Raw genomic sequence first — 10,464 nt, forward strand, 5'->3', positions numbered from 1 at the left:
TATGTTGTTAACTATTTTATCCATAGTATTCAATTTATTGTTAACTATTTTTTATCAGAAAAAATAATTTCTTTTAAGTTTTTAAAAAAGTGAGATTAAGATGTGAATGAAAAGAAGATGTGGGTGGATTTGCACCCAAAAAAAAAAAAAGATGTAGCTGGATTTCACAAAAGGTGCAAGCTGGGTGAGTGGTGAGGCTGTGAGGGGAAGAGAGATAGAAAGAGGGGGAGAGTAGATGATCTGAAACAGAGGAGAGAAAATGGGAAAGATAGTCCCATCGTGTACCACTTATTTTGGTGAAACAGAAATCCCATGTTATTTGGGACTGTTGTCCCAAGTGTGAGTCTCGTCCTATACTCTTAGTAAGTTCACCAAACATGGGATAAAAGACAATTGTCCATTTTAATTGCTTAGTCTCGTCCAGTCCTGCGTTCCAAACGAGGCATTAGGACTACTTTGATGGGGCAATCCTAAAATGCCTCCCTATTACCTAAACCGTTCACTTCTTTAAGGTAATTAATTATATATATGTATATAAGGATCATTCATGGAAAAAAAAAATAAACTAAATTGAAAATTATTTAGTCATTTTATTATCATGATAATCATTTCTATGGCTATCAACATTATGTTTGTCTATTTGTATGACGACAATTATATAGGTGATTATTAAAGAGAAACCTATAGAATAGATTATTCGGATTTAGATCGCATTATGGAAGTGCCCAACAGTTGTACTCTTTGGATGATTATATATAGGGAGACTTAAGGTTCAGTCCATTTTATGAGTCTTTCTTATACTAAGACTGGTAGTGATTTAGGGTTTTAAATAAAGTCCTTTTATTTTTCTTTTTTTACAGCTTTATGTTAGGTTTTAACTCCGGAATTTTGGGTGGAATATGCAGCCTCTACAAAGCTTACTCTATACCCTAGAAGGGGAAATACCCTTCCAATCGGGGGAAATACCCTTCAAATCGAAGGAGGACTTTATTATGAATTAAAAAGATTTTCTTATAAATTAAAAGTACTTTATTATGAATTAAAAAAAATTATTATAAATTAAAAGATTTTATTATGAATTAAAAGAATTTTCTTATAAATTTTAAAACACTCATGGTCTTCATCTAAAAATTGTTTTTCTAAAAAACTCAAGCCTAATTATCTCTTATATATATAACCGTATATTATTTTGGTATATTACTGTTTATATGTATATATTTTTTTTTTATATATTACAATTATGTTAATATAGAATTTTATTCAAGTGCGGACGAGCGCTTGGTGTGAGATGTTCGCACTGTGCGAACATTCGCACCTAATCGAGCGTGTGTTAATATATATATACTATGCAAGTTCTTGAAAGACATATGTCAACATACCATGCACGAGGTATGTATTGTGTAAAATAATTGTTGATCACCTCTTAGCAATTTAAATTTTTAGAAAAGTGGTAAAACAACAAATTAACGATAAGTTGAATCTCATGTATGGGAATTAGATCAATGTATGTAAATATAAAGCAATTGTTGGTTTATAGCTTAGGCTTGTTTTTTCTCTTTTTTTTTTTTTTTTTGGTGAGAGGAGTGCTTAGGCTTGTTTGGCAACCTTTGTTTTTATTATTTTTATTTTAAATTAAAAATAGAGAAGAAAAAAAAAAAAGAACGAAAAGTGTAAGGTGATAAATGTATATGCATCAAATTTTTTCTTATGAGCATAAGTTATATAAGCGTATGTGAGTATGTAAGATTTGAACCATGTAAGCATTTTCTCTTATAAAATGATGCATCTCTCTCATTTGGACTTATATATACCGTAAACTTTATTATTAGAAAAATTCTAAATGCACCAATCTCAATTGCTCAATTTAGCCCCTATAAAATTTTTTTAAAATCTTTACTCTTATGAAATAAATAAAAAATTCAAAATTGAAAGAATCCAGAAACCCTAAGTCCCCAACTCCTTGCCCACCCTCGTTGATGCCACCTCTTGCCGGCAATTCCACCCCGACCACTATCAGCGCCACTTTCTCTCTCTCTCTCTCTCTCTCTCTCTCTTTGAGCCATCTCCTATACGACATAAAGGGAGGCCGGCTAAGAGTGGGACAGTCGTCGACAACTGTGAGGAGGAGGCAGGGTTAGGTTGGAAACTTATTTATAGGGTTTCAGAGATTTTTTTATTTTTTATTTTACTAATTCATTTTAGGGTAAAGTTGAAGACAAATATTTTGAGGGGCTTACCAATTCTAAAAAACATATTGTGGATTAGTCTTGTAATTTTTTGTCTTTTTGCAACTGAACAATTTGAAGGAAATTAGAGCAATTTGAAGTTTGTATGTGCCAATGAGTTAAAGTTGAAGAAAAATATTTTAAGGGGCTTACCAATTCTAAAAAACATATTGTGGATTAGTCTTGTAATTTTTTGTCTTTTTGCAACTGGACAATTTGAAGGAAATTAGAGCAATTTGAAGTTTGTATGTGCCAATGAGTTAAATTTTGAATTTCGATGAAATTTTGATGGAAATTTAGAGGCAATTTCGATTTCGACAAAAATTATACAGAAACGACGAAAATTGCTATCAAAATACGAAAATTTTGAATAAAACTTTAACATATATTTATTTAACATATTATCTACTACATTAATAAAAAAACATTGAAGAAACAAAATTATATACTAGCATACATGTGATATAAGATGAATATAATGCGTGCTGGAGGCAAATACTGTTAAATAAAAATGGTTTAATAATTAATTATTAGTAATTACATAAATTTTATTGAACAAACACTAAAACACCTCAATTTTATTTATACAACAATATTACATCATGAATTACATAAGTAATCAGTACCATATAGAGCTTCTATGAGGTTCAACATGTTCACCGTCTTCAGTATTCTCATGTGCAGAGTATATATACTGCGAAGCATAATCACCCCATAATACTTCCCCAGAATAATTTTTCCTAATAACAAAAAGACATACTCAATAATTGTATAATTGTTTAATCTTTCATGGTATAATTTGTAAATAGGATAATGAGGAAAAGGACTCCAACTTGTGTGTCGGAGCAAAATCAGGACGCCCTCTTCAAAAGTGTATTTGTTAGGACTAAAAATTCACTTAAGGGTCAAATAAGGGTCTTCCGTCAATTTAATGCAAATGTCCGTTAGTTTTAAAGGTAAAATTGTCACTTCAATCACCATTAAAAAATAATTATTAAATTAATTATTAAAAAATAGAAAAAAAAATATATGCATACCCTCGACCTCCTTCACTCCGGCAAGCTTTCAGCACTGGCCATCCTCTCTCTCTGTTTTTTTTTCTCTCTCTCTCTCTCTCTCTCTCTCTCTCTCTCTCTCTCTCTCTCTCTCTTTATGTCCCTCTCTACCTAGAGTTCCAGATCGGTGGCTTCGACAAGGCGAGACTAAGGATGGGTTGGCTTGCGGTGGAGGTGGGGTTAGGGTGGGTAGGGAGGGGAGGGGAGAGGGTGCGACGGGGCGAGGCTCGGCTGGGTAGGGGGGAGGAGGCTGGGTCTGGGTAGGGCAAGGCTGAGGGTGGAGGAGGGAGGGTCTGCTCTTCCCTTTTTTTTTTTTCTTTCAGTTTGTTTTTTTTATTTTATTTTTTTGTAGTTTGTTTCTAATTTTGTTCTTTTTCTTCTTTTAGTTAGTTTTTTTATTTTTTATTAATATTTTTCTTTTAGTTTTATTTTTATAAATATTTTAATAGTGAGAAATGTCAATTTTGTCCTTAAAAATTGATCACATGCGTGGCACGTGATCAATTTTGACAGAAAGTGTAACAGATTTGACGAAAGACACTTATTTTAGGCTTAAGTGAAGTATTAGTCCTAACGAATACACTTTTGAAGGAGAAGTCCTGATCTGGCTCCAACACCTAAGTTGGAGTCTTTTTCCTCAAATTATCCCTTTGTAAATTGTATAATTAGTATTACATAATTTACATTGAGTGCTGCTATTTGCACACCCCTTTTTTTCTTTTTGCACACCCCTCATCACTTAATTAGTGATTTTACAAATTTATCCTATTATGAAAAGACCTTAAAATCCTCCCCAACACACCCCATCTTATCTCCTCTGTTTCTCCAATTCCCTCCCAATTAATTAACTGTGCCTTGCCCAGCACATTAACAATCCCCATTTCAGTCTCTGTCTGCGACCACCCCAGCCCAGCCCAGCCCCGTCTCGTCGGAGACTACCCCCAGCGACCACCCTTTCTAGCTCTCTCTCTCTCTCTCTCTCTCTCTCTCTCTCTCTCTCTCTCTCTCTCCCTTTCTCTCTGGCTTCTCTCCCCTTATGCTTGCAGCACCACTGCGTGCAGCAGTCAGCACCTTCCTCCACAGTACCTTCCAGCCACCGCACCTTCCAGCCACAGCACCTTCTAGCCACCGCGTGCAGCACCGTCGAAGCCACTCGCGCGCAGCACCGTCGAAGTCACTCGCGCGCAGCACCGTCGAAGCCACTCGCGCGCAGCACCGTCGAAGCCACCTGCGCGCCCTTCTGCTCGCACCAACCCAGCCACACCACCCTGCCCCGCCCTCCTACTCGCACCAACCCAGCCACGCCACCCTGCCCCGCCCTCCTGCTCGCACCAACCCAGCCCCGCCCTCCTGCTCACACCAACCCAGCCACACCACCCTGCCCCGCCCTGCTGCTCGCACCAACCCAGCCACGCCACCCTGCCCCGCCCTTCTGCTCGCACCAACCCAGCCACGCCACCCTGCCCCGCCCTTCTGCTCGCACCAACCCAGCCACGCCACCCTGCCCCGCCCTTCTGCTCGTACCAACCCAGCCACGCCACCCTGCCCCGCCCTTCTGCTCGCACCAACAGCCAAAAACTAAAAAAAAAAATATTTGTAACTTGGTTCGAAAGTACAGTGCCGAACATCAAGAGAACCATTCGGAAATATAGTGCCGAACACTTTCAGTCATGTTCGGCTGGTGATTGCCGAATGAAAAGAAAAATTTCGGAAGTGCAGTGCCGAACGACCTGCAACGTTAATAATCCCCCACCCGAAAATTAAATCTTAAACTCTAAAAAACCCACACTCCAAATGGTCTAAAACATACAAAAAATGTGTTAAGATGGATGTTGGGGTGAACCAAAGGACTTTTAATTTTGTGAGGAGTGATGTTGGGGATGAACCAAATGGTCTAAATGGTTTAATTTTGCTGCGGGGAGAGAGGAGAGAGAGAGGGGTTGGGTGTGTGTATTTTTTTTTTTTTTTGTTTGAATAGATGGGGTGTGTTGAATAAAATGGGGGTATTAGGGTAATTGGAGGGGTGTGTTAGAAGAGAAATTTTAAATTTTAAAAGAGAATAGAGGTGTGTAAGAGAAAAATGTGTGCAAAAAGAAAAAAAAGGGTGTGCAAATAGCAGCACTCTTTACATTAATATTAAAAGGGTATAATTTGCATAATTTGTATAATTTGTCCATATTCTATAATTTGCATGATATGCAAAGACATACTGTCACATACATAATTAATAATAAATGATGTTTAATTGTTCATGGTGACATACTAAATTTCCTTTAATTTGTATAATTTGTCTATAACAAGAATTTCAAATTAATTCATAAATAACTCCATCTATGATTTATTCATATTCTATGTATAATTTGTCTATAACAAGATATAAGTTGCTTTACATATTGATCTCATACTTCCCGAAACATCATATAACTCTATAGTCCATACTCTATGATTTATCCATATTCCATAAATTAATTCTATTATTTCCATACAAGAATTTTAAATTCACAAATTTCAATTTCAAACCCTAAAATTTCAATTTCACAAATTTTTCAAGTTGGAAAACCAAACATTAGAGGAATGAAAGCCCAAGGAGAAGAGAGGAAAACCCACTAAAAATTTTGGTGATCGGAGGCCGAAGGTGGCCGGAATCAGCTAGACAAGCCAGCGGCAGAGTTGGTGTTCCTGAGCAAATCTGCACGCAGAGGGAGGATGGCCAGCTTTGAGGTGACTTGGGGGACACTACTACAATTATATAAATAGACAACAGTCAATAGACAACGGTTTGTATTTTGTCCGTTATCTTAATTTAACACACAACGGGTATTAAGAAACCGTTATATGATGATATCATATCCAATACTATTCGGTTGGATAGATTTTTCTAAATTATTAAAAACAATAGTTTTGGAAAAAACCGTTGTGTAGGGCAAGTTACACAAAAATTAAAAATTTGCGGGTCTTTGTATTGACAAAGCGCACGCCCGCTTTAATGAAAAGTAAATGGCGCCTTAAGTCTTTTTGGGTCAAACCCTCTTGACTTCACCCACCCATCAGATAGAACACTTAGCCCCCATTCGAGAAGCATGCATTGAGACTGAAGAAGCACTAAGCCCCAGTGAACACTTCATCTGCATCCTCAATCTTCACTCCAGCCCAATGTGTACACTCATCGCTCAATCTTCACTCATCACTGGGACTGAAGAAGCACTCGTCGCTCAATCTTCACTCATCGCTCAATCTTCAATACTTCTGCCATCTTTCTCCTCCTAGCTCATTCCTTATCGCCCATTTTTGTGCCCTAATATATAATTTCAACACTAATCGACTAAAGAAGCACTCCCGTTCATCATCTTCGTCTATCACTCAGGTAAATTTGGGTTAGGGTATGAAATTTGTTAAATAAAAACAGATTTCAATATGGGTATGAAAAATCAGATTTCAAACGAGTCTTTTCCTCTTTAAATAAAAGCCCCAAATTTGGGTTAGGGTGTGAACTTCTGTTTTGTGGTTAGAAAAACACCAAATTTCGGTCTGCTCTCTCTCACTCTCAAAATCTCTCAGTCCAGTCGCACCCACCTCCCGCCAGCCCTCCCTGCCCAGTCGCACCCACTTCTCACAGATGAAGCTCGATACCAGTTTCCCTGCTGTAAGTCCTTCTTTGTCTCACTCTATTCGCTCTTTTTTTAGGGTTTGTTTGAACTTTCGAATTTTAATCTGTTTGGTTGCTAAGAAAATGAAGGAAAAGAAGAGAAGTTTTTTTATTGCAGTTTCCCTGTGCTTTTCGTACGTTTCATTAACTAAAGTAACGAAGCATTTTTTGTTGATTCGAATTATTTGGTTCAAGTTTCAATTTTTCTTTTTGGGGATTTATGAGATATCTGATTTGGGCCTTGGATTTCTCTCTCTAGACTCTAATTTCTTTGTCTTTGCTGTTATTCTAATTTTAGCTAAGAATTGGGTGATGGGTGTTTTTTGGTTTGGCTAATATGATTTGGTTCCGGAATTGGTTTCTTATCCTTGATATTGCTTAGTGTTAAAGTGAATCAATGGGTATTTCATTCATGGGGATTTTAGGGCATATATGGTCTGGAGCATGCTTCTGTACTCTTCTGATGATGTGATTTATTTTTTGGTCAAGATGAGTTGATGAGTGCATGACTTTTTAGGCCAATACAGTAAAATCTGATCTGGTTACAGTGATATTTTTGTTTTTTAAGATTTCCCCGTCGTTCCCTCTCCTCTAGTTTACTTGCTTGTATAAGCGAAAGCTCTATCACATTGCAGGAATGGCAGGGCTGGGGCACCATGTCTCTTGTGCCTGCCATGGTTACCAAAATTGTTGAGGATTTGAAGGCTTTAGAAAAAGATATTGATGCCCATATGAGCTTTGGTGGAAGTGGTGGTAAACTTCAGGTACAACATTCGAACAGATAATAATCTCTTTTTGTTTGCTGTGAACCTTTGGAGTTTTGGATATTCTGTGTATTGTTTATGTTGGTGTGAAAGAAAGCCAAGCAAAAATCAAAAGAAAATGAGAATTAGATATTATGTATATGGTTTATGCTGTTTTTCTTTTCTTTTTAACATTTTTTTATATTTGAATTAAATTAATCCGATGCTATCTCCCCCTTTGCCTACCCACTCAATGCCACTTGAGCCAAAACCCACGGGTTCCTTTTGAGTTTAACAACATGGTTTTTGGAATTTAAGGTTTATAGTATATATATATATATATATATATATATGTCTCGTTTTCTATCAAATGAAGCAACTAAAAAGTTGAGATGGATATTGGAGAAAATAACCGCTCTTAGCTTTTTTTGGTGCTTGAGAAAACCGAGGAATAGAGGGCAACAAACCATTGAGATTTATGTTATATTTTAATATCTTGTTAGATAGTGTCATTGATCAGACATATGCTTGTTTGAATGATCCAGATTGAGAATCTGGCAATAAAACATAAAAACATGTCAGATATATGATAAGAGAACATTACCCTACACACACCCTTTTTTCTATTTTGTATATTTATTTATCTATTTTTCTTTTGGCAGTTATGATACTGTTTGTAAAGTCAAGTTGTTATTATAAAGGCAAAGGTTTTGCTTTCTTGGTTTCCAACTGGTGGAAAATCCTAAGAGTCTTAAGTGTTTGATCTTTTGTATTATTTATTTTTGTTTCTTACATTTATCTGTAAAGAAATGAAGCTTTGTATTTATTGACCTAGAATTTGAGTTGGGTTGTGTAAAAACAAGAGCCTAGTGGTGTATCTCCCAATGGAGGTTTATTGCTATCTTTTTGAAACCATTGTTATAAGTACAGAGAGCTTAATTGAATGAGTGATCAAGTGCTTATACTTTCTAGAATTGTACCGTATTAAAGGCTTAGTTCAGATGTAGGTTTCCTGCTTTTTTCTTTTCTGATTATGATCAGGGAGTGGTTGATGAATTGGTCCTGAAGTAAGTTGTGGATGTCTTACTTTTCAGGGGAATTTTAAATTGCAAGAGGATAAAAAACTCTGAAAAACATATCAGGCTTTAGGTGATTCTGAACAAAAGCTCCAGTTCTTTGCAGCTCGACAATTAAATAGCTTGTCGCTTGCTTGGAAGTAGGGGATACCTTTGTCAAAAGGTATTTGGTTTATTTTGCATAGACACATATGTACATTATATCAAACATTCTTCCAGTGAGGTGATATTGATGTTTCCTAGGACAAGCGAATATGCCTTAAATAGTTGCATATCTTCATACCTTGTTCATTATCTCATATTAGACTTATTATCACTTTGCAGTGCTGGCTTTAAATAGTTGCATATCTTCATACCTAATCACATGACTTTTATGCGCAGGATCAAGCAAAGTCAGTTTGGGGAGGGGGGACTTTCCTTGTATTTCCCTGGCCACTGGTGCTTCAGCAATGCATAAACTTCGGTAAGAACTAAAACATAATTTTTTTAGTTTTTTATAAGAGGGTTTTGTTCTTTTTTCTATTGAGCTCTTTATTTTGCTCTTCCACATTTCCCAAATCACCTGTCATATTGAATCCAATTTGAGATGACATATGTCTTATCCATTTCCTTTTTTTTTTTTTTGGTCAAATGTTGCCTCTCTTCCCTTCCCCTCAACCATAATCTTTATGTTCTCAGATTGAAATGTATTGTTAAAGAAAAAATCTTTCTGGTTTTGGTTTTCATAACTGTTGAGTTTTCGATGTAGCAGAAGTCCCTTTTCTTTCCTTTTCCTCTTCTCTTACTGGGTTTCTTTGGTGTTTGATGTATCAAGTGCGTAAATATCCTATTGGCTTCCAGTGGCACAAGTGTCTTCGTTATATAGGATTTCTTTGATACCACTTGTCATGTACTTCAAAGAGGCTATGTATGACTAACTGGTTTCTAGAGAATCCCTTGTCTTGGCCCAAGTATGTTACCACTGTTTTTTTTTTAACAAATCCTAAGTATGATATCTGCATTCCACTTCGGATTTAGATAATGACAAATATTGATTAGTTTGGTAACTTTAATTTAGTTTAAAAGTATTACTTGAACCTCAGCCCTTTAATATGGATGATTCTGGTACAAAATTTTCATTTGGCAGGCCCGGATTAAAAAGATTATGCAAGCTGATGAGGATGTTGGGAAGATAGTACTGTACGTCTAATTAATGATCGAGGACTAACAATTGTATTGGTTGAAGATAATCTTAGCAGTTGGAACAAAGCTGCAAGCAATTATAGCTCAAATGGCATTTGAAATTCAAGAAAGACATGTTGTAGTCCAAGGGATACCTCTGGTGCAAGTCACAGACAAGAATTTTTGGTTCAGCTGGCCCCAGTTAGTTCTTTATTTGATCCATTTTGTCTTGTTTCAGGTAGAAGCAAGCCTCCTCATCTTTTTGGGTAACGTACTAAACCAATCTCCTTTCTTTGTACCAATTACAAGTAAAGTTGTGCAGAAGTCAAGCACTACAAGTGCTTTTTTCTCTTTGGTTGTTAATGGAGTTTTCTTTGCTTAACTAGCTGGGGTTAGCTACTGTTGTTGCTCTTTGGGTTTTGATTTTCTAATAGAATCACATTTACTCTTGAAGGAGAAAGGTTTTCTTAAACTTTGAGTAGAGCAATGGAGGGTGTGCCGCTAGTACCATCCCAATGTTGGCGTTTGCCTCACTACCTCTTATACTTAGGTACCCAT

At 36.5% G+C, this 10,464-nt stretch overlaps 1 long non-coding RNA gene across 1 annotated transcript; it reads left to right on the forward strand.

The window, feature by feature from the left end:
- The first annotated feature begins 6,797 nt into the window (after nt 1-6,797).
- LOC147277198 (uncharacterized) lies at nt 6,798-9,208 on the forward strand. The gene is made up of 3 exons (XR_015123751.1): nt 6,798-6,923; nt 7,562-7,690; nt 9,127-9,208. It is a non-coding gene; the product is annotated as an uncharacterized LOC147277198 (long non-coding RNA).
- Nucleotides 9,209-10,464: the final 1,256 nt, after the last annotated feature.

The sequence above is a fragment of the Dryas octopetala genome, chromosome 8, assembly GCF_963921425.1.
Source record: "Dryas octopetala chromosome 8, drDryOcto1.1, whole genome shotgun sequence".
NCBI classification, from domain to species: domain Eukaryota; kingdom Viridiplantae; phylum Streptophyta; class Magnoliopsida; order Rosales; family Rosaceae; genus Dryas; species Dryas octopetala.